Source organism: Pseudophryne corroboree, chromosome 11 (assembly GCF_028390025.1).
Source record: "Pseudophryne corroboree isolate aPseCor3 chromosome 11, aPseCor3.hap2, whole genome shotgun sequence".
NCBI lineage: Eukaryota > Metazoa > Chordata > Amphibia > Anura > Myobatrachidae > Pseudophryne > Pseudophryne corroboree.
The window spans coordinates 221,969,812-221,997,350 of NC_086454.1; the positions used below are offsets into that span (position 1 = coordinate 221,969,812).

At 46.5% G+C, this 27,539-nt stretch overlaps 1 protein-coding gene across 1 annotated transcript in view; it reads left to right on the forward strand.

Moving 5' to 3' along the window:
• NFATC3 (nuclear factor of activated T cells 3) overlaps positions 1–27,539 on the forward strand; it is a 664,419-nt gene that overhangs the window by 193,524 nt on the left and 443,356 nt on the right. The window lies entirely within an intron of this gene.

A 27,539-nucleotide genomic window follows, 5' to 3' on the forward strand; every position in this document is an offset into this window, starting at 1 on the left:
AACCATGTTGCACTGCCGGTGGGGCAGATGTAACCTGAAAGATTTAGATGTAGGTGGGGTGTTTTCAAACTGAACTCTAAACATTACATACGTATTAGTCTGGTGCCATTTAAATGTTAATTATAGGCAAATGTTTGGAAAAACAGCCAAATAAATATATATTCCAAGGCTCTGAGCAAATAGGCTATTAAATATACAAAAAAAGTAAAAAAATAAATTCAGATGTTTAAATTACAGGACTGAATTGCGCAGCTGCTAAAAACAAACTAAAAAATAAAACAGAAACCAGTGCTAGGTGGTAATCCACATTATACAATTGAATGTATTGTGGATGCTGATAATACTTTATCATTTATAAAATGTAATAAAGCAAAACAATACAATCACACTTAGTGGTAGTGGATTTTACTAATAGAATCGTTTTAAGTCAAATGCGGACAAGTAATGTGTCTAAAAAGACACCACCTGCAGTGTTTCGTGGACTGAACTGCATAACAATATATTTAACTTGGATTTAGTACAGTCAGAATCCAGTGGCTTGTCTTTATCTGTAATTGAATAATTTCCATATTGGCTGATTCACCATATATTTACTGAAATTTAGAGAATTATAGTGTATACCAGGGGTTTTTAACATGCAGCCATCCCGCTGCTGTGGAACTACACATCCCAGCATGCCCTTCCACAGTTTTACTATTAGGGCAGGCTAAAACTAGGGCAGGGCATTCTGGCATGTGTAGTTCCACAGCAGCTTGGATAGCCACATGTTAAATAGTCCTGGTGTATACTGTACAAATACTTAAATCCAGTAGATGACCCCTGGTATATACTGTACAAATACGTTTTGTAGCCACTCTCATTTTTGACGTGATGCATAGGCACAGTGGCATACGGCATTATTTGCCGGGCTTCGACTAGTTACAGGCCGGCGTCCACCGATAGGAATGAATGCCTTGGGTGTGTTTCATTCGTGGGCACACTAGTAGCAGCACCCATGTTGGATGGATGAGCGTGGCTACATCTGTTCTAAAATCCAGTAGATGACTGTTAACTGTTGTCCACTGGTGGTTGTATCTGCAATGAAGAGATGATCTTTGATGCCATTGTATTTGATTCCTTCTGAGTCACTGTCTCTGGTTCCCAAGAAAAGGGTATAAAGCAGAATGGTAGTGTACACATGGTTTGGTAGAAAGGGATTCTTATATGCTAGTGTCACATAACATTTGCCTATTGATTTATAAAATCATTCCTTGGACATTAATTTATTAGATGTTTGAGAGTTATCTTCTGCAACTTTGTAGTGGCACCGGGATACGGTCATTAGGTCGACAGTGATTCGGTCGACCACTATTGGTCGACAGGGTCACTAGGTCGACATCGTCATTAGGTCGAATTTTCTCACACTTTGACCCACGTGGACTACAACGGTAATCGGTGACTAGCGCAGCGGTAGCGGAGCGTGGGGACACGGGGCACTAATTGGGGTTCCCCGTCACTTTACAAAGATAACGACACCAAAAAAAGTAAAAAAAATCTCATGTCTACCTTTTTGACTTATTGACCTAGTACATGTCGACCTAATGACCCTAATGCATGTAGACCAGTAGTGGTCGACCTAAGTAGTGTCGACCCAATGACCCATACCCGTGGCACCAATACAATTGTTCTCATCCATATTACATATAATGATAAAATATGGCTGTTGATTTCAGGTAGGGAGTGATCTCCTAAGAAGAATTACTTGTGTGCCAAGGCACAACTAGGCTTTTTCCCTGATTATATGGAATCGATGGCTGTTTTATACTAGTAGGGAGTACTCGTCCAGAATCATGTATTATATAATATAAATCATTCTAGAAGAAAGTACCTGCACCAAGGACCCTTTTTTTTAATTTGTTTTTATTATTTTTTTCAAATAAGGGAATCAATTATTAGATTATATGTAAACATATTATAGATCTAATCAGACAAATATTAAAGGCGCTACCCACTGGTTTAGAAGATGGACACTACTTAAGAGAAAAAAAGCAAATCACTTTAGAAATGGGTGCATAGTATTACCAATGTAAGAATTAATAAACATTTGTGTAAGCATTATCTCAATATAGGAGGCAATCAATTTGCTGGCTGTCAGTATCCTGGCGGTCAGGATTCAGACGCCAGAATCACGACAGCCAGAATACCTGTTCACAGGGGCTATTCCCACTTGTGGGTGTCCTCGACACCCATAGAGTGGGAATATGTCCTGTGGCGAGCGCAGCAAGCATTCAAGGGGCCTCGTAGCTTTCGCCCCGCTGCCGGTATTCTGGTGGGCGGGATGCCGCTATTGGGATACTGACAGCCAGCATCCTGGCCGCCGGGATTACATATGTAGACCCTCAATATGGATACCTTCTTTCAAAGCATATGTAATAAGTGTGTTTATTCACTATGATAAGGGAGAGTGCACCCATTTCTAAACTGGTTTGTTTTCTTTTTCTTTTGGAGTACTGATTATATAATATAAACCCAAAAGAAAAAAATCTCCAAGCGCTCTGGTATCAGATGTTGACACTTCTAATAAATTGATAAACAAAGCATATGTATAGTGAATATTTTATTAAAATTTAAGCAATCAAAAAAGTACACATTAATTCCTTTCTATAAAGAATGAATAAAATATGAATAAAAATATATTGTGTGAGTCCTAATACCGGTATACTAACATTTAAACAATACAACATACAACATTTAACATATAATTGGATTGGGTGTCTCCACAGAGTTATCCACTTAAAGGGTAATTAATCCTTTAATATATGCTCAATAGTGGATCATGAGCTGTTTAAATGTCCTTATTTTTAGAGTCTGGTTATCACTAAGGCAAAATCTCTTCAGATGTTCATTTATGTGGGCAGAAAGTCACTTTATTCAAGTTGAATATCGCCTCCACTTGTATTTCCATATGTGTCAGGGAGCACAAAGCATGTGATGTCTGCCGGCAGACGCAGTGTATATGATTAGATAATATAAATAAGAAAAGTGAGTTGTACTATATTTAAATATAACATTCAATAATAGTTTTTGAATCATTAAAGATAAAAATAAAAATGTCCAATACTAAAATTCAATTAAAAGAGGAAAAAGAAAATATTAGAAAGATGGCAAAAAATAAAAGTACAAAATTGTGGCAAAGTCCCAGTCTCTCCCCCGCCCCCCTTTCCAATGTGGCCAAGATGACTGTTGCGGGACTGAAATGGTTAGCCATCTTGTGGCGGTGCTATCTTAAAAAGGACCTATTGGTGATATGTGCCATTATTGAATACTGCTGGCGCTAGATGCCATGTGTTTAAAAAAGTGTACTTGCCCTGTTTTGTTATGTTCCGTAGTGCCAGATCACCTCTGGTGGCTGCAGCGATGCAGCTTGTTAACTCCCGGTGTGCTACATCGGGGGACTCGAGAGCCAAGAGCTACTGCAGCCAGGCTTTAGCCCCAGGACTGTTTGCCGACCACTGGGGACTAGACTCCGGTTCCCCAGCACTACAGGACAACCGAGCTCAATAGCCGCACAATGTGGGACAGGGAGAGCCATCTCCCCGTGCCCCCAGCACTGAGATGTGACATTAAGGAGTGCCTAGATTGATTACAGGGGCTGTGATGCTCAGGCGGCATGCGATTAATCTCTGCACTACCCACTGTTTATTAGTGTAAACAGTGGTGCACACTAAAATAAAAACAATGCGCACATTTAAAATAAAATTGTTGCTGTAAAGTACTGTAGCTGTTATGCAGTGCCTTGTGAAATAAGCAGAGTATATTTAACAGGCTGGTAAGAGGCTTTAGCTGCATGTCTATTTAATTTTAGGATGCATGTTTTTATTTTTTTATTTTTTATTGCAACATGCCCTTATCTTTTTTACTGGCGGTCTACGGGATCTGGAGCTCTTTGAGGGCTGCTGGGTCGCCCCTCCCCCTTCCCCCTTCCCATGTAAATGGAATGCCGTTCTCTGCAGACTCATACCAACACAGCCAGCTAAGTGTTTCAAGAAGCTCCAAAGAGATTCCACTTGGTGAGCAGGAGTCTTCTGGTTGGGGATCCAGTCTGCTTTTCTCTGGAGCTCCAAAGTTAGCCAGACTAGGAAATATGATCTCCCTAGCAGAATCCTTGAAGTATATTTTGGAGGGAACTATTCAGCGCCGCCTCCTCTATAACCCCGCCTCCGTGCACAGGAGCTCAGTTTCGTTAACCAGTCCTATGCAGTAGCAGGCAAAAGAGACGACAAACGTTAGTAGCCACGTACACCACATTCTCACGACAGGAGAAGGTATCAGCGGCTAATGCCATACAAACCCAAAGAAGCTAAGTGTGTCAGGGTGGGCACCCTGTGGAACCCAGTGTACCTCGCAGAAAGAGTTAACAAAGGTGATTTCTTACCATAAATCTCCTTTTCTGCAGCGGGGTACACTGGGTTCCACAGGGATAACATTGGGGATGTCCTAAAGCAGTTCCTCATGGGAGGGGATGCACTGTAGCGGGCATAAGAACCCGGCGTCCAAAAGAAGCATCCTGGAAGGCGGGCGTGTCGAAGGCAAAGAACCTTATGAATCTGTTCACTGAGGACCACGTAGCCGCCTTGCACAATTGTTCAAGGGTCGCACCACGGCGGGCCGCCCAAGAAGGTCCAGCAGACCGAGTATAATGTACTTTGATGGTAGCAGGAGCTGGAAGGCCAGCCTGTACACAAGCATGTGCAATCACCATTTTAATCCATCTGGCCAGGCTCTGCTTATTCGCAGGACAGCCACGTTTGTGAAAACCAAAAAGTACAAAGAGAGAATCAGACTTCCGAATGGAAGCTGTCCTCTTCACATAAATATGGAGAGCCCGTACCACATCCAAAGACCGCTCTATGGATGACAATTGAGGAGAAATAAAGGCCGGAATCACAATCTCTTGGTTAAGGTGGAAAGAAGATACCACCTTAGGTAGATAACCAGGGCATTTCCGAAGAACTGCCTGGTCACGGTGAAAAATCAGAAAGGGAGACCGACAGGATAAGGCACCTAAATCTGAAACCAGTCTAGCAGAGGCAATAGCCAGCAGAAATAAAACCTTAAGCGTAAGCCACTTAAGGTCCACAGACTTAAAAGGTTCAAACGGAGACTCTTGCAAGGCCTCCAGAAACGAGAAGAATACCAAGGAGCCACAGGCGGGACGTAGGGAGAGTGAATCTGCAACACACCCTGAGTGAATGTATGAACATCAGGCAGAGTAGCAATTTTTCTCTGAAACCAAACCGACAGGCAGAAATATGAACCTTGAGGGAGGCCAGACGAAGGCCGAAGTCCAGGCCTTGTTGCAGGAAGGCCAAAAGTTTGGCCGTACTAAACTTGTAGACATGATTGTTAGCTGCGCACCAAGCAGAGTAAGAATTCCAGACCCTATGATAAATCCGAGCAGAAGCCGGTTTCCAGGCCTTTCAACATGGTTTGAATGACCGCCTCAGAAAATCCTTTGGCCCTCAGAACTGAATCTTCAAAAGCCACGCCGTCAAAGCCAGCCGGGCCATATCCTGGTATACACAAGGGCCCTGAATGAGGAGGTCTGGGCGTTGCGGAAGTAGAAGAGGACGCTCTATCGAGAGACCCTGCAGGTTTGAGAACCAATGCCGTCTGGGCCACGCTGAAACGATCGGAAGCAGGATTCCTCCTTGCTTGAACTTCCTTATCACCCTGGGCAGAAGTGACATCGGAGGAAACACGTACGTCAGCCGAAAGTTCCATGGAATTGCCAGCGCCTCCACGAACACTTCTTGAGGATCCCTTGTCCTTGCTCCGAAGACCGGAACCTTGTGATCGTGTAGAGACGCCATCAGGTATACGTCTGGGAGACCCCACTTGTCCTCTAGGAGTTGAAATACTTCTGGATGGAGGCTCCACTCCGGCGTGTATGTCCTGACGACTGAGGAAGTCCTCTTCTCAGTTGAGGACCCCCGGAATGAACACTGCCGATTATGGCTGGTAGATGGTGTCTTCCCCCCCCCTTACTGAAGAATCCTTGACACTTCCATCATTGCCATACGGCTTAGAGTGCCGCCTTGCTGATTTATATACGCCACATGGGTAGTGTTGTCCGACTGTACTTGAAAAGGCCTTTTCTGAATCAGATGTTGGGCCAGGTTCAAAGCATTGAACACCGCCTGCAATTCCAGAATGTTTCTCGGGAGAAGACTCCTCCTTGGTCCACCGACCCCTGAAGTGAGTGTTGCTCCAACACCGCGCCCCAAACCCTCAGACTGACATCCGCCATCAGAAGGAACCCAGTTGGAGATCCAGAAGGGACGACACCTGCCCAATCGTTGGTCTTGGAGCCACCAGTTCAGTGACAGACGAACCTCCAGAGACAATGAGATCATTTGAGACCTGATCCGGTGAGGCAGGCTGTCCCACTTGGCGGGAATTAAATTGAGCGTACTCCACCATGTCGAAAGCCGACACCATGAGGCCTAGTACTTGCATCGCCGAGTTAATTGACACTCACAGACGAGCGAGGAAGCATCGAAATACTGTCCTTGTCTCAGGAGAAGGTCCTGAACCTTCAGAACAACCGCTTTTTGTAAGTGTCCAACAATGCTCCCATGTGCACCATGCTCTGAGCAGGGACCAAGGAGAATTTCTTCCAGTTGATGAGCCACCAGTGGGCTTGCAGAAACTGGACCGTCAGATCCAGATGACAGAGGAGAATTTCTGGGGAATTCGCCAGGAACAGCCAGTTGTCCAGATGCGGCAAGATCTTGACACCCTGACGGCGAAGTAAAGCCGTCATTACTGCCATGACCTTCGGGAAGACTCGCAGAGCCGTTGTCAAACCAAACGGTAAAGCCCGAAATTGATAACTGAGGTAGCCAATAGCAAACCGCAGGTACTGCTGATGCGACATGGCAGTAGGAATATGGAGATAAGTATCCTGTATGTCCAGGGAGACCATATAGTCTCCAGGCTCCAAATCCAAAACAATAGAGCGAAGAGTTTCCATCCGAAACTTTGAGACTCACCAATTTGTTCAAGGACTTAAGGTTGAGAATGGGCCGGGAGTAACCATTCGGTTTAGGGACTAGGAACAGCGATGAACAGTACCCCTTTCCTCTCTGAGCCAGGGGCACCGGTACTACCACTCCTCTGTCCAGGAGGGATTGTACCACCAAACTAAGGGTTTTTGCCTTCACCTGATCCGAAGGGATGTCTGTCAGGCAAAATCGATGAGGGGGACGATTCTTGAAGGATATGGCGTATCCGTGTGTGACGACTTCCCGTACCCAGGCGTTGGAAGTGGTCTTCAACCAGGGGGAGACCCGCCCCGTCATGCAGCAGGCTAGTCTGATTTGGAAGCAGGCTGACGGGCAGCCCAGGCACGTTTAGGCTTGGGCTTCGTGGTTTTGTAAGTGCAAGCCTGTTTCGGGTACGCCTGTTCCTTTGCTTTACCTGGAGCACGAAAGGAAGTACTCTTAACCTTTGGGACCGAAGGAGCAGTACTAGGTAGACACGCCGTCTTAGCAGAAGCTAAGTCAGCCACAATCTTGTTGAGATCCTCACGAAAAAGAATGTCTCCCTTAAAAGGGGTCATTTCCAGGGTTTTCTTAGCGTCCAGGTCCACAGAGCAGGACCGTAACCAGAGAATCTGGCGAGCCAAAATGGACGTAGAAGAAGCCTTGGCCGCCAGAATACCGGCATCAGAGGTCGCCTCCTTAATGTAATGAGATGCTGTGACAATATGAGTCATTGTCTAGCATTATCAGAAAAATTGGACGTTCGCTCTGCTTCCACCTCCTGAGCCCACGCTTCAACAGGTTCTGCAGCCCAAGTAGCTGCAGTAGTGGGTCGATGCACAGCTTCTGCGAGGGTGTAAATAGCTTTTAAGCAACCCTCCACACGCTTATACGTCAGTTCTTTCAGAGAGGTGACGTTAGTTACAGGCAGAGCAGAGGACACCACCAGCCGCGCCGCTTGCAAATTTATCGGCGGCGATGTGTCCCAATTCTTACTTAGCTCCGCAGCAAGGGGATAGCGAGCCAGCATCTTCTTGTGAGGTGTGAATTTCTTTCCTGGACTTTCCCAGGATTCCTGACGTATGTCAACTAAGTGGTCAGAATGAGGCAAAACTTGTTTAATAACCTTTTGATGTTAAAACCTATCCGGTTTCTTAGAGGTAACAGGTTCTGGGTCATCTTCAATTTGAAGAATCCGCCTGATAGCCTCCAATAAGTCAGGAACATCCACCTGCGAAACAGATTCCCCATCAGAAGCATCTGGGTCAGTGTCTGAGGGGTCAGTGTGTATATATGCCATCTTCATCAGACGAAGTGTCTGGAACATGGGTTGATTGTGAGGAAGTAATGGCCCGCTTAGAGGACCCCTTGGTCTTAGGGGGCTAGGGTTAGGTTTTTTTTTTTGTTCAGTGATTGGTTCAATGGCTGTAACTGAGAGGGTAGGAGATCTGCCCATGGCGGATTAACCGCAGGGACAATATGTGGCTGTACTGGCACCCGAAGTCCAATAGGGGGCATAAGTCTAGTTACCAGCGTACTTAGTAGAGAGGAAAAAGTAGCCCAAGGTGGGTCATTATGAACCCCCCCCCCCCCCCCCCCCGTCCGTTGCTATGGCCCCACTGGGGGGCAAGGAACTCCAAGAACCTGAACCCTCCGCTGCTATATTTTCCTCCAATATGTCTGCAGCGTCACCACCACGCCATGTGGTTTCAGCCGCTGAACCGTCGCCCCTGGAAGCTGACATGATATGAAATACGAGATCCATGGGCAACACAGTACAATATCAGCAGTACAGATGGGTCCTACGTTATCTTGTCTGTTTCTGCGTCTAGATGGAGGTTTAGTCACGCCTAGGCAATAGCTTAGGTTGCGGAGTTTAATCACGGACAGGTGCGTTGATGCGCAATACACATCACCACCACTGGGTGGCTAATGCTTCACTAATCCTGTACTTTAGTTTGAATAGCGACGGATTGATCTACAGTACAAGCTCTGTCAAATGGTCAGTGATGACTGTAATGTTAATATACAGTCCTGTACTGCATAGTGTACACACAGATGGTGACCAATGGTCAGACTGACAGAGTAAAAAAATAAAATAAATAAAAATAGTTTTCAGACGCAAACGAACGTGTTAAAACACTTGTGTATGCAGACGCAACTAGCGTGTGAAAGGAATAATGTAGCTCATTGACTTTACAATATGTACAGTGCACGAAATGAGCGTCCGAGTCCTTTAATGGCATAAACGAACACCAATGGGAAGGAATCGCTCTTTGCAGTACTTTTACACATGAACTTGTGAATCTTCCATGCAGTGTTGTGGGCTAGCGATGAAGGCTCCTGTCTGCCATTTTGAGAATCCCGGGTTCGATTCTCAAAGTGCCAGTCCCGTCTTTTTCACTTTATTATTTTTTTTTCTGTGTAATCCATTGTAAAACATTCAAAGGAATGGAGAGAGATAAAAGTTCCTGGATGCCAAATCACCGTCCTTAGGATCTCTGTACAGTACGTTTTATTAGAGTACTAATTAGCACAAACAGCTTCCCCCAACACAGATTCTCTAACGCCGACGATCTACCAGTACTGTGTTGCTCGAACAGTTAGTTGCGTCAGAATACACTAATTTATATTTACTGGTATGTCTATAGATGCTCATTACTGCTGTGTATTTTAGATAGCGAATGAGTCGCTCCTGCAGATTTACACCGACTTGTGTGAAACCTGTGTGCACCCTTCCTTTGAATGTTTTACAATGGATTACACAGAAAAAAATAATAAAGTGAATGTCACGGGAACAAAAAAAAAAAAAAAAAGAATGGCACTTTGGGAATCGAACCCGGGAGTCTCAGCGTGGCAGACGGGAGCCTTCATCACTAGCCCACAACACTGCATGAAAGATTCACAAGTTCATGTGTAAAAGTACTGCAAAGAGAGATTCGTTCCCATTGGTGTTCGTTTATGCCGTTAGGGGACTCAGACGCTCATTTTGTGCACTGTACATACTGTAAAGTCAATGAGCTACATTATTCCTTTCACACGTTAGTTGCGTCTGCATACACAAGTGTTTTAACACGTTCATTTGCGTCTGTATAAACTATACACACAGTGATTTGGCATCCAGGAACTTAGGGATGAGCTTTTATCTCTCCCAATTATACTTAATACTACGGGATTTGGACGCTCATATATCCCTAGCATCAATAGACCATACTGTATCTGTAACTTGTTCGTTTGCATCTGTATATGCTGTACTATTTGCATCTGTACTGTATATACTGTTATAGACTGTATGACATACTGTAGCATAATGTAGCGTAATGAGACAAACCAGTAAAGTAGTTCTTACGCTGTAGTTCAGTATTGTATTTTAATGGAGACCACACGCGTGCGCATTGGTGATTTGAAAAAGCGACATCTGGTGGATGATCTTAGGTATTACACTGAAAGGTAACACCAAACGCTCTGTGTGCCTCCCTTCGACTAGGTGTGCTGCGTATGCCTGATCGCGACTAATGCCTCAGTCAGCCAAGATATATATATAATACCTAAGCAAGATCCCCCTGTGATAGCACAAACAGAGGATTCAAGAGGTATGTCGTGACTGAAAATCACAGAGAAAAATACACAGTAAGTACAGGTTGGGTATCCCTTATCCAAAATGCTTGGGACCAGAAGTATTTTGGATATCTGATTATTCTGTATATTGGAATAATTGCATACCATAATGAGATATCATGGTGATATGACCCGGGTGGTCTTCAGTATGCCGGCGGTCGGGCTCCCGGCGACCAGCATACCGGCGCCGGGAGCCCGACAGCCGGCATACCGACACTTATTCTCCCTCGTCGTGGTCCACGACCCCCCTGGAGGGAGAATAAAATAGAGTGGGCGCGCGTAGCGTGGTGAGCGCAGCGAGCCCGCAAGGGGCTCATTTGCGCTCGTCACACTGTCTGTAAGCCGGCGGCCGGCCTCCCGGCGCCGGTATGCTGGTCGCTGGGAGGCCGGCCGCCGGCAGATCGTAGTGAACCCATATGACCCAAGTCTAAGCACAGAATACATTTATGTTTAATATACATCATATACACGCAGCCTGAAGGTAGTTTTAGCCAATATTTTTAATAACACACAATTCATTTGTTTCATATACACCTTATACACACAGCCTGAAGGTCATTTAATACAATATTTTTAATAACTTTGTGTATTAAACAAACCTTGTGTACATTGAGCCATCAGAAAACAAAGTTTTCACTATCTGAGTCCTACTCCAAAAATTCTGTATTTCGGAATATTCTGTATTTTGGAATATTTTGGATATGGGATACTCAACCTTTATATCTTGTGAAATACCTATATCAAATAACCCTGATGCACTTAGCCCCCCTCAGGGTACAGAATATAGGGATAGCAATCTGAGTGAGATACATGGAATAGAAATCATGCAGCAGCTATATATGCACACACACAGTCACATGTACAATGCAGAAATTATGACAAGCAATAAAATTGCACTGGACTAGTAATACTAAGTAAAGCTATACAGATCAATAGATATATCAATGCACAGTGAAGACTGGATGTATATCACAGGGTACTTGTACTACATAACCCTGAAGTAATGAGCGATTTCTTAACTAACACAGACATGTAGAATTCTCAAGTGTCCTGTAAAATGCACAGCGCTGACATGCAGGCGGCTTTACCCAAACAGTCCCAGGATCAGTTCAGCATGCGTTAATGGCACCCAAACGCTGACAGGGAGTGAGTGAGAGAGAGATGCAGCTCCAGGGCGGGAACATTTACTCTTAATGGCGCAGGTCAGAGCCTTATCCCCTTGCTGGACTTCACCACCGGGTACTGCGGGCCATATATAAACGTTTTTTAGTAAAACCGACCTGTGTCCCTGCCCTGGTGGTCTTGAGGGGTCCCTGTACTACCACAGTGTCAACGCCAGCTTGCACAGCCTGCCTCCCACCGGCCGCGCTGGATCGTGATTTCCAGCGGGTCTCTACTTGGGGACCGTCTTACCTCTCCCCTGAGCGTGGCCACGCGATCCCGGAGAGCTGCGGCTGGTGTGTGTGCTTGATGTATAAAACCGGAGCCTCCGCTGTTAAGTACCTGGCAACCAGGGAAACGGGAGTATACAGCGCTGCTGGGGGAGGTGATGGGGCCTGCAGCAGGAGATGTCAGAATGACATCTAGCACATATAGGGGCAAATGTATTAACCTGGAGAAGGCATAAGGAAGTGATAAACCAGTGATAAATGCAAGGTGATAAAGGCAGCAGGCAATCAGTTCCTAACTGTTAATGTACATATTGGAGCTGATTGGCTGGTGCCTTTATCACCTTGCACATATCACTGGTTTATCACTTCCTTATGCCTTCTCCAGGTTAATACATCTGCCCCCATTGTGCCACTGCTGCAGCCCTTGAGGTCTTCTTTCTTCACTTTAAAAAGCTCTTTTCAGGGCTGCTGGAGCAGCCCTGCCTGCACTGCAGACACCAACTTACAAACTGAGCTCCTGTGCACGGAAGTGGGGTTACAGAGGAGGTGGCGCTGAGCATCTTGGGAACAGTCAAAGCTATAGCCTGTTGGTGCCTCGGATCAAGATCCTAGTCTACACCCCGATGTTATCCCTGTGGAACCCAGTGTACCCTGCTGCAGAAATAGTTTTCAATTGCTACAATAGTATCCACTTCCTCAGGTTTGTGATGGGAGACTGAGGAGAAGCTGGTTTTTGTAGACGTAATAATAAAAATTGAAAAAAATATATAGAGGAATGTTAAACTTTTGAAAATAAAATGCTACCAAATGTATGTACTGAGACATGAAGAATAATACTTTTCTGACAAAACAAAGTGTTCCTGGTGTGGGGTTCAAATATGGAATGCCATAAAGCAATTGGCTGTACCATAAAACCAAACACAATAAATTGTTGATGTTAACCAAACATATAAGAATGTAATAGTGTCCAAGTTTGCCGGATGTGGGGTTTGCTGGCTGAATGCTGACTTTTTTTTTTTTTTAAAGCAACAGTTGTTTACAATGCAAAACCACTGCAACTTTAAAAAAAAAAAATCATCAGAGGTCCACCTGCACCTCTGGCAAACTTACGCTATTGCATTTCACCTTTTGTGTGAAAAGGGCTGTGTGACCCTATCTAAGTTCATATAGTGATCATGCACAAGGAAAGCTTTATGTACTAGTGCTGGCTTGAGTAACAGCCCTCCTGAGATTGCTTTTTTAGAGACCTTTTGTGAATCTTGGAAGAGTATTAATAAAGCCAAGCTTTGCTATTGTTGGAGATGAAAAGTATATATATATTTTTTCTTTTTTAAATACAATTTTTATTCGCATTTTTAATCTAAATTTTATTTCTGTTTTGTATGTTTTTAAGGATTTGTGAACAGTTTATTTTAGAATAGATATATTTTTAATATTGTAGTACCTGTACATGTATATTTTAATTTCTTTAAACTTTATAATTGTTTTGATAGAGCAATCCCTACTAGCTAAAGTAAGGAATCAGGAACTCTGGTGACAGGGATAATGTGCTCTGGACTCTGGCAGGACAGGAGACACAGGATTCAAACTGGACTGTGTATCACAAGCAATGCAATAGCACCAACTGCACAGGTTCAAAATTCCACCATAGGACAGGGACCAGGCACAGGTACATACAGAACAAGTAAGCTATAGCCGGCCTCGGGTGAAGGGCAAGCTGGGTAATAAAAGGGCAAACAACAATCAGAGCAGCCAGAGAAACTTTACCCTCTGATGAGGAGACTCAATGCATCTGTTCACACACCACCTAATTATACTGCAGCTTAAGCTGAACACACAGGGAACCTAGCTATCTGACAGAGGAACTGCTCAGACCACACATACAGGAGACAGGCTGTAGTTACACAGAACACAAACAGGAATGAGCCACAGCAGTGGCTTATGACACAAGATCCTGACAGCGGCATCCTGCCCGCCAGAATGCTAGCAGCTGGGCGAGCAGTACGAGTCACCTTGCAGGCTTGCTGCGCTCGCCACGCTGTGGGCTCGGTTGCTTGCTATACTCGCCACAGGTTCTATTCTCACGCTGTGTGTTGTGAACACCCACGAGTGAGAATAGTTCCTGCGCGTCGGGATTCCGGCTGTCTGTCTTTTTGACTGTCGGGATTCCGGTGTCTGTATCTTGACCTCCTGTGACTGATTACTAGTGTGACTGCTGATCTTAAACTGTGGTTTTTCTGTCAGTTTGGCTTTCTTTATGTTGTTCATACCCTCAATGCCTGTGCGAAGCAGGGAGGGTCTGATTGTACTTCACTTTAAAAAAAAAAAAAAAACTTTTACAGAGAGGACTGTAACATTAATGCGTTGTTATACACTGTGTGTGGTTAATTATTGCTATGTCCAAAAAAAGGCAAAGGTGAAGATGCACCTACATTAACATCATGTTTGTTCTGCAAAGCAGGGTAAACTGCTCAAGACCCAGTACAAGATGGGTTATGTGCAAACTGTTATGATTTCCATAAAAATCTTGCTCAGTAAATCGGCTTCTAGCCAGGTACTTGTTATATCACAGGAACCTCCCAGTTGGGCATCTTTAGCAGACATCCAGTTTAGCAGAGCGTGTGATGCCAGCTACAGTACCAGGTCTGGGGTACCCGCTTAAACCTAACATGCTTCTTGGATCACACCACACCCAGTCCACGATTTAGTTCAGACCTCTGGTATTTTTCAGCAAAAGGCTGACAAACCCAAGGATTTGAAATCTGATAGACATGGTGCTACGTCTTCACAATCTACACATGTCTGAATCAGAGGACACTTCAGATGATGAAGCTAAATCCTCCTTTTCTGAGTCTGCATCAAGGTAGGAGGAGCACTTTTCCTCGGGTTATCTTCAGTATGCCGCCGGCTGGGATCCTGACTGCCGGCATGCCGACACATTCTCCCTCTTGGGGGTCCACGACCCCCCTGGAGGAAGAATAGCACTGTGCCCACAGCGTGGCGAGCGCAGCCAACCCGCAAGGGGCTCATTAGCGCTTGCCCAGCTGTCGGTATGCCGGCGGTTGGGATCCCGGCGCCGGTATGCTGATCCCCGGGATCCCGGCCGCCGGCCACTCATACTACACCCCTTTTCCTCTGTAGGTATACCTGAGTTATTTCTGCAGCGGGTACACCGGTATTCCACAGGGAATAACAGTGGGGTGTAGACTAGGATCTTGATCCAAGGCACCAACAGGCTAAAAGCTTTGACTTTTCCCAGGATGCATAGCGCCACCTCCTCTATATCCCTGCCTCCAGGCACTGGAGCTCAGTTTGTAAGTTGGTGCCCTCCAAGCAGCCCTGAAAAGAGCTTTTCTCATATGTCCTAGAGGATGCTGGGGTCCACTTCATGATCATGGGGTATAGACCGTTCCGCAGGAGCCATGGGCACTCTTAAGACTTTTCAATGGGTGTGAACTGGCTCCTCCCTCTATGCCCCTCCTCCAGACCTCAGTTTTAGAAATGTGCCCAGGCAGACTGGGTGCACTCTAGGGGATCCCTACTGAGCTTCTCTGAAAATACTTATGTTAGGTTTTTTGTTTTCAGGGAGAACTGCTGGCAACAGTCTCCCTGCTTCGTGGGACTGAGGGGGCAGAAGTAGGAACCAACTTCCTGAAGAATTTCATGGCCCTGCTTCTGGCTGACAGGACACCATTAGCTCCTGAAGGGTACTAAACGCTAGCCGTGTCTAGATGCTCACTCCCACAGCACGCCGTCACCCCCTCACAGAGCCAGAAGTCAGAAGACAGGTGAGCTTCTTCCTCAGGCAGCCAGCACACTGCTCAGTGCCATTTTCTCTCTCCTTAGGCTGCAGAGACATCGCTGGTCCTCCTTCACTTCTGACTACAAGTAAAAAGCGCTGCATGTCAGTGGGCATTCTGTGTTCACAGGCATTATATACTGGCGCTGGGGTTGTGAACTGGCTGCTCCTAAACTGTGGCCCTCTGACAGATTTTACTGTGGGTCTGTCCCCTATAAGTCCCAGTGTGTCTGTGTGTGTGTTGTACACGTGTGTAAGACATGTCAGAGGCAGGGAGTTCCTCCCCGGAGGAAACCATTTTAGGGGCACAGAAGTGTAATGTGGTGGCGCTGCCGGCACACCAAGAGCCTGCATGGGTGAAAGAAATACGTGATAGTATGCATCATATCAATAGGAGATTAGATAAGTCTGAATCTCATGCTGAGTGCTGGAAAAAATCTGCGGAGGATGTGATTTTTCAGGTCTCTGTTCTTCCATCCGCAGGCGACCCCTCTGGGTCACATAAAATACCATTTGCGAATATTGTGAATACTGATACCGACACGGACACTGATTCTTGTGTCGACGATAGTGACTCCAGAGAAATAGATCATAAATTTGCAAAAAATATACAATATATGATTGTGGCTATAAGGGAAGTTCTGGAAGTCACGGAAGCCACTCCTGTACCTCAGGAGAAGGCTTATTTCCATAAAGAAAAGAAATCTAAGGTCACTTTCCCTCCTTCCCACGAGTTTAATATACTCTTTGAAGGGATGTGGGTGAATCCTGAAAATAAATTTCGTATTCCCAAGAGAATTCAGATAGTTTATCCTTTCATGGTGGAGGACAGGAAAAAATGGGAGTCACCCTCTGTGTTAGACAGTGCACTGTCCAGGTTGACAAAGGTAATTCTCCCTGCACCTGGCACGGCTTCACTAAAAGAGCCGGCAGACCGAAAGATGGAAACTACATTGAAATCCATTTATGTTGCTAATGGTACGCTGCTCAGGCCCACAATTGCTTGCGCGTGGGTGAGTCGCGCTATTGAAAAATGGTCAGAAAGCGTGTCATCAGAAATTGACACGATTGATAAAGATGTGATACTCCTTAAGTTAGGGAATATCAAAGACGCTGCCGCATACATGCTAGGAGCGATGAAAGATATTGGACTCTGTGCCTGCACCGGCAAAAAAGACATATCACCAGCACATGCAGTCCTTTTGGCCCAATAAATACAAAAAAGCAAGAGGTCCCCCTTCTTTGCGGGAAGGGGAAAGGGAAAAAGTCCACAGCAGCTTCAGGTTCCCAGGAGCAGAAGTCTACCTCTACTTATGCCAAATCTTCAGCATGACGCTGGGGCTCCTTTGCGGGAGGCCACTCGGGTGGGGGCACGTCTCAAACTGTTCAGCCAAGGTTGGATTCTGTCTGTCCTGGATCCCTGGGTGTTGCAAATAGTGTCCCAGGGATACAAGCTGGAGTTTCAAGACGTTCCCCCATGCCGATTTTTCAAATCGACCGTGCCAGCTTCTCTTTCAGAAAGGGAAGCAGTAACAGCTGCAATCCAAAAATTGTCAGGATCAGGTCATAGTCCTGGTACCTTTGTCACAACATGGGGAGGGGTTTTATTCAAGCCTTTTTGTAGTTCCGAAGCCGGACGGCTCAGTCAGACCGATACTAAACCTGAAAAATCTGAATCTCTACTTGAAACGATTCAAGTTCAAAATGGAATAACTGAGGGCAGTGATTTCCAGTCTGGAGGAGGGGGACTACATGGTGTCTGTAGACATAAAAGATGCTTACCTGCATGTTCCCATTTATCCTCCTCACCAGGCTTATCTGAGATTCGCGGTTCAGGATTGCCATTACCAATTCCAGACGTTACCTTTCGGTCTCTCCACGGCGCCGAGGGTATTCACCAAGGTGATGGCGGAGATGGTTCTCCTGCGTCAAAAAGGATTCAATATAATTCCTTATCTAGACGATCTCCTGATGAAGACGAGATCCAGGGAGCAGTTGTTACAAAACATCACACGCTCCCTGTCAATACTCCAACAACACGGTTGGATCATAAATTATCCAAAGTCACAGTTGGAACCGACGACAAGATTGTCTTTTCTCTTGATGATTCTGGACACAGAAGTTCAGAGAGTATTTCTTCCGGTGGAAAAGGCTCTGGAAATCCAGAAAATGGTATAACAGATATTGAAACCATCGAGTGTGTCGATCCATCAGTGCATTTGGTTGTTTGGGAAGATGGTGGCCGCCTACGAGGCCATACAGTTTGGCAGGTTCCATGCCAAGGTATTCCAGTGGGACCTGTTGGACAAGTGGTCGGGATCCCACCTACACATGCACCGGAAGATAATCCTGTCGTTCAAATCCAGGATTTCGCTCCTGTGGTGGCTACACAGTTCTCACCTACTAGAGCAGGCATTCCCAACCGCGGTCCTCAAGGCACACCAACAGTGCAGGTTTTATGGATATCCAGGCTTCAGCACAGATGGTTAAATCAAAATAACTGAGGTACTAATTGTCACCTGTGTTCAAGCCAGGATAGCACTAAAACCAGGACTGTTAGTGTGCCTTGAGAACCAAGGTTGGGAAACACTGTACTAGAGGGACGCAGGTTCGGGATTCAGGACTGGGTCCTAGTAACCACGGATGCAGGTCTCCGAGGCTGGGGAGCTGTCACTCGGGGAAAGCTTCCACGGAAAATGGTAAAGTTAGGATGCCTGCCTACACATAAACGTGCTGAAATTGAGAGCCATTTACAACGGCCTTCAACAAGCGGTACATCTTCTTCAAGATCATTCCGTGCAGATCCAGTCGGACAATGTAACAGCAGTCGCGTACATAAACAGGCAGGGCGGAACGGAATGCAGAGCGGCAATGGCAGAGGTGACGAAGAGCCTCCTCTGGGCAGAAAGACATGTAAAGGCTCTGTCGGCAATTTTCATTCCGGGAGTAGACAACGGGGAAGCAGACTTCCTCAGCAGACACTATCTCCATCCAGGAGAGTGGGGCCTCCACCAAGAATTCTTTGCAGAGGTGACAAGTCTTTGGGGAGTTCCTCAAGTAGACATGATGGCATCTCGTCTCAACAAGAAGCTTCAGAAATATTGTTCCAGGTCGAGAAACCCTCAAGCAATAGCAGTGGATGCGCTAGTGGCCCAGTGGGTGTTCCGGTCGGTGTATGTCTTCCCTCCACTTCCGCTGATCCCAAAGGTGCTCAGGATCATAAGGAGAACAAGAGTTCGAGCAATCTTCATTGCCGCAGACTGGCCAAGGAGGGCTTGGTACCCAGATCTTCAGGAGTTGCTCATAGAAGATCCTCTTCCTCTTCGCGAGGACCTGCTGCAGCAGGGGCTGTGCGTGTATCGAGACTTACCACGGCTACGTTTGACTGCATGGCTGTTGAGCGCTGGATCCTAGCCCGTAAGGGTATTCCCAATATAAGTCATCCCCACCCTTATTCAGGCCAGGAAAGGAGTAACGTCAAAACATTACCACCGTGTTTGGAGAAAATGTGTCTTGGTGTGAATCCAAGAAGGCTCCTACAGAAGAGTTTCAGTTGGGACGTTTTCTCCATTTTCTGCAGGCTGGTGTGGAGGTGGGCCTCCGATTGGGGTCAATCAAGGTCCAGATTTCGGCCTTGTCAGTGTTCTTCCAAAACAATTGGCCTCTCTTCTAGAGGTTCAGACCTTCGTGAAAGGGGTTCTGCACATCCAGCCTCCATTTGTGCCTCCAGTGGCACCATGGGACCTTTAATGTGGTGTTGCAGTTTCTTCAGTCGGATTGGTTTGAGCCTCTACAAGAGAGAGAGTTGAAGTTTCTCACTTGGAAAGTGGTGATGCATGGTCATCCGCACGTCGGGTGTCTGAGTTGGGGTCCTTGTCTCACAAGAGCCCTTACCTGATCTTCCATGAAGATAGGGCAGAGTTGAGAACTCGTCAACATTTTCTTCCAAAGGTGGTTTCATCTTTCCACATAAACCAACCTATTGTGGTGCCAGTAGTTACTGACACGTTCACTGAGTCAAAGTCTCTAGATGTGGTTAGAGCTTTGAAGATTTGTGTCGCTAGAACAGCTCGAATACGGAAAACAGAGTATTTATTTGTCCTGCATGCTCCCAACAAAATTGGGTGTCCTGCTTCCAAGCAGACTATTGCGCGTTGGATCAGAAGTACGATTCGGCACGCTCATGCTACGGCTGGATTGCCGTTACCGACGTCGGTGAAGGCCCATTCCACTAGGAAGGTGGCCTCATCCTGGGCGGCTGCCCGGGGGGTCTCGGCATTGCTACTTTGCAGAGCAGCTACTTGGTCGGGGTCAAACACATTTGCAAAATTCTACAAGTTTGACACCTTGGCCGATGAAGACCTCAAGTTCCGTCAATCGGTGCAGCAGGGTCATCCGCACTCTCCCGCCCGTACTGGAGCTTTGATATAAACCCCATGGTCATGAAGTGGACCCCAGCATCCTCTAGGACGTATGAGAAAACAGGATTTTGATACCTACCGGTAAATCCTTTTCTCCTAGTCCTTAGAGGATGCTGGGCGCCCGTCCCAGTGCGTACTTTACCTGCAGTTTTGTTTATTAGAGTTACACATGTTGTTTTACATTTGTTTTCAGCATGTTGCTGCAAATGGTTAATGCCTGTTGGCGTGTATTATGTTGAATGCCATGTTGTGCGGCATGGTTGATGTGTGAGCTGGTATAAATCTCACCATTAGTATAAAAGTAAATCCTTTCCTCGAAATGTCAGTCTCCGTGGACACAGTTCCTATAACTGAGGTCTGGAGGAGGGGCATAGATGGAGGAGCCAGTTCACACCCGTTGAAAAGTATTAGAGTGCCCATGGCTCCTGTGGAACCGTCTATACCCCATGGTCATGAAGTGGACCCCAGCATCCTCTACGGACTAGGAGAAAAGGATTTACCGGTAGGTATCAAAATCCTGTTGTTGTGTTTGTTTGTTTTTTCTTTTCTTTTTCTGAAGATTGAAGACTTCAAGGGCCGCAGCACAGCACTGACAAGTGCTGGATGTCAGTCTGACATTAAATGCTGTGTCTCCATCACCTCCCCTGGCGGCGCTGTATACTCCCGTGTCCCTGGTTGCCGGGTACTTACAGCGGAGGGCTCCGGTTCCCAGCGCATAGCACACACATCCACCGCTGCTCTTCAGGATCGCGTGGCCGCATCAGATAGGAGGTAAGAGGCGGGGCCCGCTGCAAACCGCTGCCTGTGGGAGGGCTGTGTTGGTACAGGGACCCCACTAGACCACCAGGGCAAGGGCACAGGTCGGGTTTTAACCCGTTTTACAAGAGCCCGCAGTACCCGGTGAGGAAGTCCAGCTAGGGGATATGGCTCTGGCCTGTAGCTGCTCCCCCATCCCCAGGCACCATTTTATATAAATGTTCCCTCCCTGGAGCTGCATACATCTTCTCCCTCATTCCCTGTGACAGTGTTTGACGCCATCACACATGCTGGAGCTGCTGTGGGACTGCATGGGCAAAACCTCCTCTGCAAAGCCGACTCTGTAGTCAGCGCTGTGCATTTGCAGGACACTTAAGTATTCTACATGTCTTTTGGTAGTGTTAGTTAAGAAATACTGCATTGTGACAGGGTAATCTGGTACAAGTTCCCTGTGATATACATCCAGTCTTTACTGTGCATTGACACATATATAGCTTTACTCAGTATTACTTAGTATTGCTAGTCCAGTGCAGTTTTATTGTTGGTCATAACTTCTGCATTGTATATGTGACTGCGTGTGTGCATATAGCTGCTGTGATATCTACTCCTTGTATCTATCTCATAAGTGCTAATCCTATATTCTCTACCCTGAGGGGGGCTCAGTGCGTCAGGGCTTTTGGTTAGTATAGGTGTTTCTCTAACGTCCTAGAGGATGCTGGGGACTCTGTAAGGACCATGGGGAATAGACTGGCTCCGCAGGAGATAGGGCACTTTAAGAAAGACTTTGGATTCTGGGTGTGCACTGGCTTCTCCCTCTATGCCCCTCCTCCAGACCTCAGTTTTACACTGTGCCCAGAGGAGAATGGGTGCACTGCAGGGAGCTCTCTGGAGTTTCCTGCTTAGAAAGCATTTTTGTTTGGATTTTTTTCTCTTTTTCAGGGAGCACTGCTGGCAACAGGCTCCCTGCATCGAGGGAGAGAGGAGCAGACCTACTTAAATGATAGGCTCTGCTTCCTCGGCTACTGGACACCATTAGCTCCAGAGGGAGTGAACACAGGTTCGTCCTGGGCGTTCACCCCCAGAGCCGCGCTGCCGTTCTCCTCACAGAGCCAGAAGAAACGAAGCCAGAAGACGTCTAAGGCGGCAGAAGCCTTCGGTGCTTCACAGAGGTAACGCACAGCACCGCAGCTGTGCGTCATTGCTCTCATACACCTCACACACTCCAGTCACTGTACGGGTGCAGGGCAGCAATAAAAACCTTATTTGGCAAAAGAGAGCATATATACAGCTGGACACTAGATATATATATATATATATATATATATATATATATATATATATATCTATGAGCCCCCCGCCAATTTTACACTTTTAGCGGGACTGAAGCCTGCCGCCGAGGGGGCGGGGCTTCTCCCTCAGCACTCACCAGCGCCATGTTTTTCTCCACAGCACCGCTGAGAGGAAGCTCCCCAGACTCTCCCCTGCTTATACCACGGTAGAAGAGAGGGTTTTTAAAGAAGAGGGGGGGCACATAATTCGGCGCAGATAATAACAGCGCTACAGGGTAAACATTGAATTGCTGTGTTTTTCCTGGGTCATATTCAGAAGAGCATTCCCTGAGTGTGGGGTGTGTCGGTACGTGTGTGTCGACATGTCTTAGGTAAAAGGCTCTCCTAAGGAGGAGATGGAGCAAATGTGTGTGTGGTGTCGACAACGCTGACGCCTGATTGGATATGTGAAATTAAGGGCTAAGATGAATTATTACACAAAAGATTAGAGAACAGACAGGGAATCTACCCATGTCTGTCCCTATGTCACAGAGACCTTCAGAGTCTCACAACGCTCACTATCCAAGATAGACACTGATATCGACACAGAGTCTGACTCCAGTGTCGACTACGATAATGCAAAGTACAGCCAAAACTGGCAGAAAAGTATTCAATATATGATTATTGTAATAAAAGATGTTTTGCATATCACTGATGACTCATCTGTCCCTGACAGGGTACACATGTTTAAGGGGAAGAAAGCTGAGGTAAATTTCCCTCCTCTCAAGAAGAAAAAGAGCGGGAATCTCCAGACAAGAAGCTGCAGCTTCCCAAAAAGAATTCTCCGGGAGTATCCTTTCCCTAATGGGGCCAGGATACAATGGGAATCTTCCCCTAGGGTGTACAAGGCATTGACACGTTTACCCAAAAAAGGTAGCGCTTACTTTACAGCTATCCTCAGAGATCCTGCAGATAGCATGCAGTAAAAGTACTTTGAAGTCCATTTACACACATTCTGGTACACTACTCAGACCGGCAATTATGTCGGCATGGGTTTATAGCGCTGTAGCAGCGTAGACAGATACCTTATCAGCGGAGATTGAAACCCTAGATAAGGATACCATGCTATTATATATATATATATATATATATATATATATATGACATGCCCAAAGAGACAGGTGGATCCATGGGCAATAGAAATTGTTTCCCAGGGTTACAAGCTGGAATTCGAAGAAGTGCCTCCTCGCCGGTTTTTCAAATCGGCCCTACCGAAACAACCCCTGGAAAGGGAGATAGTGTTACATGCGATTCACAAATTGTGTATGCAACAAGTGGTGGTGGAGGTTCCCCTGCTTCAAAGAGGGCAGGTGTATTACTCAACTCTGTTTGTGGTTCCGAAACCGGACGGTTCGGTCAGACCCATTTTAAATTTAAGATCCCTGAACCTTTACTTAAAACTGTTTAAGTTCAAGATGGAATCACTCAGGGCGGTCATCGCCAGCCTAGAAGGGGGAGATTTTTTGGTATCTCTGGACATAAAGGATGCATACCTGCATGTCCCCATATATCTTCCTCATCAGGCGTACCTGAGATTGGCGTTACCGGATTGTCATTACCAATGTCAGACGTTGCCGTTTGGGCTTTCCACGGCCCCGAGAATATTCACCAAGGTAATGGCGGAAATGATGATGCTCCTGCGCTAGCAGGGTGTCACAATTATCCCATATTTTGACGATCTCCTCATAAAAGCGAGATCACGGGTGAAGTTGCTGAGCAGCGTATCACTTTCACTGAATGTGTTACAGCGACACGGCTGGATTCTCGATATTCCAAAGTCGCAGCTGAATCCTACAACTCGTCTGCCCTTCTTGAGCATGATTCTGGACACAGACCAGAAAACGGTTTTTCTTCCGAAGGAAAAAGCGCAGGAACTCATGACTCTAGTCATGAACTTGTTGAAACCAAAACAAGTGTCAGTACATCATTGCACTTAAGTTCTGGGAAAGATGGTGGCAACATACGAAGCTATTCCACACGGCAGATTCCATGCAAGGGCCTTCCAATGGGACCTATTGGCCAAATGGTCTGGGTCGTATCTGCAATTGCATCAGCGGATCACCCTGTCCCCCAGGGCCAGAGTATCTCTCCTGTGGTGGCTAAACAGTGCTCACCTTCTAGAGGGCTGCAGCTTCAGTCAGGACTAGATACTGGTGACCACGGACGCGAGCCTCCGAGGTTGGGGAGCGGTCACACAGGGAAGAAATTTCCAAGGACTTTGGTCAAGTCAAGAGACTTCACATCAACATCCTGGAACTAAGCGCCATATACAACGCCCTACGTCAAGCGGAGATATTACTTCGCAATCGACCAGTTCTGAGCCAGTCAGACAACATCACCGCAGTAGCTCATGTAAACCGCCAAGGCAGCGCAAGGAGCAGAGTGGAAATGGCGGAAGCCACCAGAGTTCTTCGCTGGGCGGAGAATCATGTAAGCGATCTGTCAGCAGTGTTCATTCTGGGAGGGGACAACTGGGAAGCAGACTTCCTCAGCAGACACGATCTGCATCTGGGAGAGTGGGGACTTCGTCAGGAAGTCTTCGCGCAGATTGCATGTCGGTGGGGGCTACCCCAAATAGACATGATGGCATCCCGTCTCAACAAAAAGCTACAAAGGTATTGCGACAGGTCAAGAGACCCTCAGGTGGTAGCTGTGGACGCCCTAGTGACACCGTGGGTGTTCTGGTCGGTATATGTGTTTCCTCCTCTTCCTCTCATACCCAAGGTGTTGAGGATAATAAGAAAATGAGGAGTGAGAACAATTCTCACTGTTCCAGATTGGCCACGAAAGACCTGGTATCCGGATCGGCAAGAAATGCTCACAGAAGATCCGTGGCCTCTTCCTCTAAGGCAGGACTTGTTACAACAAGGTCCCTGTCTGTTCCAAGACTTACCGCGGCTGCGTTTGACGGCATGGCGGTTGAACGCCGGATCCTAGCGGAAAAAGGTATTCCGGATGAGGTCATTCCTACCCTAATAAAGGCTAGGAAGGACGTGACATCTAAACATTATCACAGAATATGGAGAAAATATGTTTCTTGGTGTGAGGCCAGGAATGCTCCTACGGAAGAATTCCACCTGGGCCGTTTTCTTCACTTCCTACAAGCTGGAGTGAATTTGGGCCTAAAATTAGGCTCCATTAAAAGTTCAGATTTCGGCCTTATCCATTTTCTTTCAAAAAGAATTGGCCTCATTACCTGAAGTTGAACCACTTAAGACAGTGGAGTGGAAATATCTCACCTGGAAGGTGGTCATGTTGTTAGCCTTGGCTTCGGCTAGGCGAGTTTCGGAATTGGCGGCTTTATCACATAAAAGCCCCTAACTGGTTTTCCATATGGATAGAGCGGAATTGCGGACCCGTCCTCAATTCCTGCCTAAGGGGGGTCTCATCCTTTCATATGAACCAACCTATTGTCGTGCCTGTGGCTACACATGATCTGGAGGATTCAGAGTACCTTGATGTGGTCAGGGCTTTGAAAATTTACGTGGCCAGAACGGCTAGGATCAGAAAAACAGAAGCACTGTTTGTCCTGTATGCAGCCAACAAAGTTGGCGGCCCTGTTTCAAAGCAGACTTTTGCTCGCTGGATCTGTAACATGATTCAGCAGGCGCATTCTACGGCAGGATTGCCGTTACCAAAATCGGTTAAGGCCCATTCCACTAGGAAGGTGGGCTCTTCTTGGGCGGCTGCCCGAGGGGTCTCGGCACTACAACTATGCCGAGCTGCTCTTTGGCCGGGGTCAAACACCTTTGCAAAGTTCTATAAGTTTGATACCCTGGCTGAGGAGGACCTCCTGTTTGCTCAATCGGTGCTGCAGAGTCATCCGCACTCTCCAGCCCGTTTGGGAGCTTTGGTATAATCCCCATGGTCCTTACGGAGTCCTCAGCATCCTCTAGGACGTTAGAGAAATAAGATTTTACGTACCGGTAAATCTATTTCTCGTAGTCCGTAGAGGATGCTGGGCGCCCGTCCCAAGTGCGGACTTCTTCTGCAAGACTTGTATATAGTTATTGCTTACATAACGGTTATGTTATAGTTTCATTGGTTTGAACCGAGACTATGTTGTTCATGCTGTTATCTGGGTAGTTTATCGCAGGTTATACGGTATGATTGGTGTGGCTGGTATGAATCTTGCCCTTGGATTAACTAAAATCCTTTCCTCGTATTGTCCGTCTCCTCTGGGCACAGTTTCCCTAACTGAGGTCTGGAGGAGGGGCATAGAGGGAGGAGCCAGTGCACACCCAGAATCCAAAGTCTTTCTTAAAGTGCCCTATCTCCTGCGGAGCCCGTCTATTCCCCATGGTCCTTACGGAGTCCCCAGCATCCTCTACGGACTACGAGAAATAGATTGACCGGTAAGTAAAATCTTATTTTTTCACAGGATATACTTTGTATAGTATTTTTCCCTGTGCTTTTCAGTCACCATTTACCACTTGAATCCTCTGTGCATTACACTGTACAGGGGGGTCCTTGTTTGGGTATATTTTCTGCATTTATTGTGCTGCGATGCCCTTGAATTAGCCTTCCTATCACGTCGGCTATAAGGGGCGATGGTTCCGTGGATAACACTGCAGCGGAGAGCTCAAGTGCTGGGGGCTCTTTACCTCACAGTCAGGTTCTAGCAACGGGGGCACATTCAGACCCACCTTGGGCTACTTTCTCTACATTGCTGAATACGCTTGTAACGAGATTCACGCCGCCTATGGGACCACCTGTGCTTTTACAGCCACAATTTGTTCCTGCGATTAATCTGCCATGGGCAGATACTCTGTCCACTCAGTTACAGCAATTCCATCAGATACCTGGCCCTCGCCCGCCTAAGGTCAAGGGGCCCTCTAAGAGGTCCATTACATCCTCGCAATCCACTCATGTTCCGGATACCTCTACTGTTGAAGATGGTGTGTATACTGACCCCTCAGACACTGATGCAGATACTTCTGATGGGGAATCTGTTTCACAGGTAGATGTTCCTGATCTCTTGGAGGCTATCGGACGGATTCTCCAAATCGATGAGAACATCAGTAGGCCTCTAAGAAACCTGATAGGTTCAAACATCAGAAGGTCGCTTAACTTGTTCTACCTCATTCTGACCATTTGGTTGACATACGTCAGGTGTCCTGGGAAAAAGTTTACTCCTCATAGGAAGATGCTAGCTCACTATCCTCTTGCCGCAGAGCTAAGTAAAAATTGGAAACACGCCT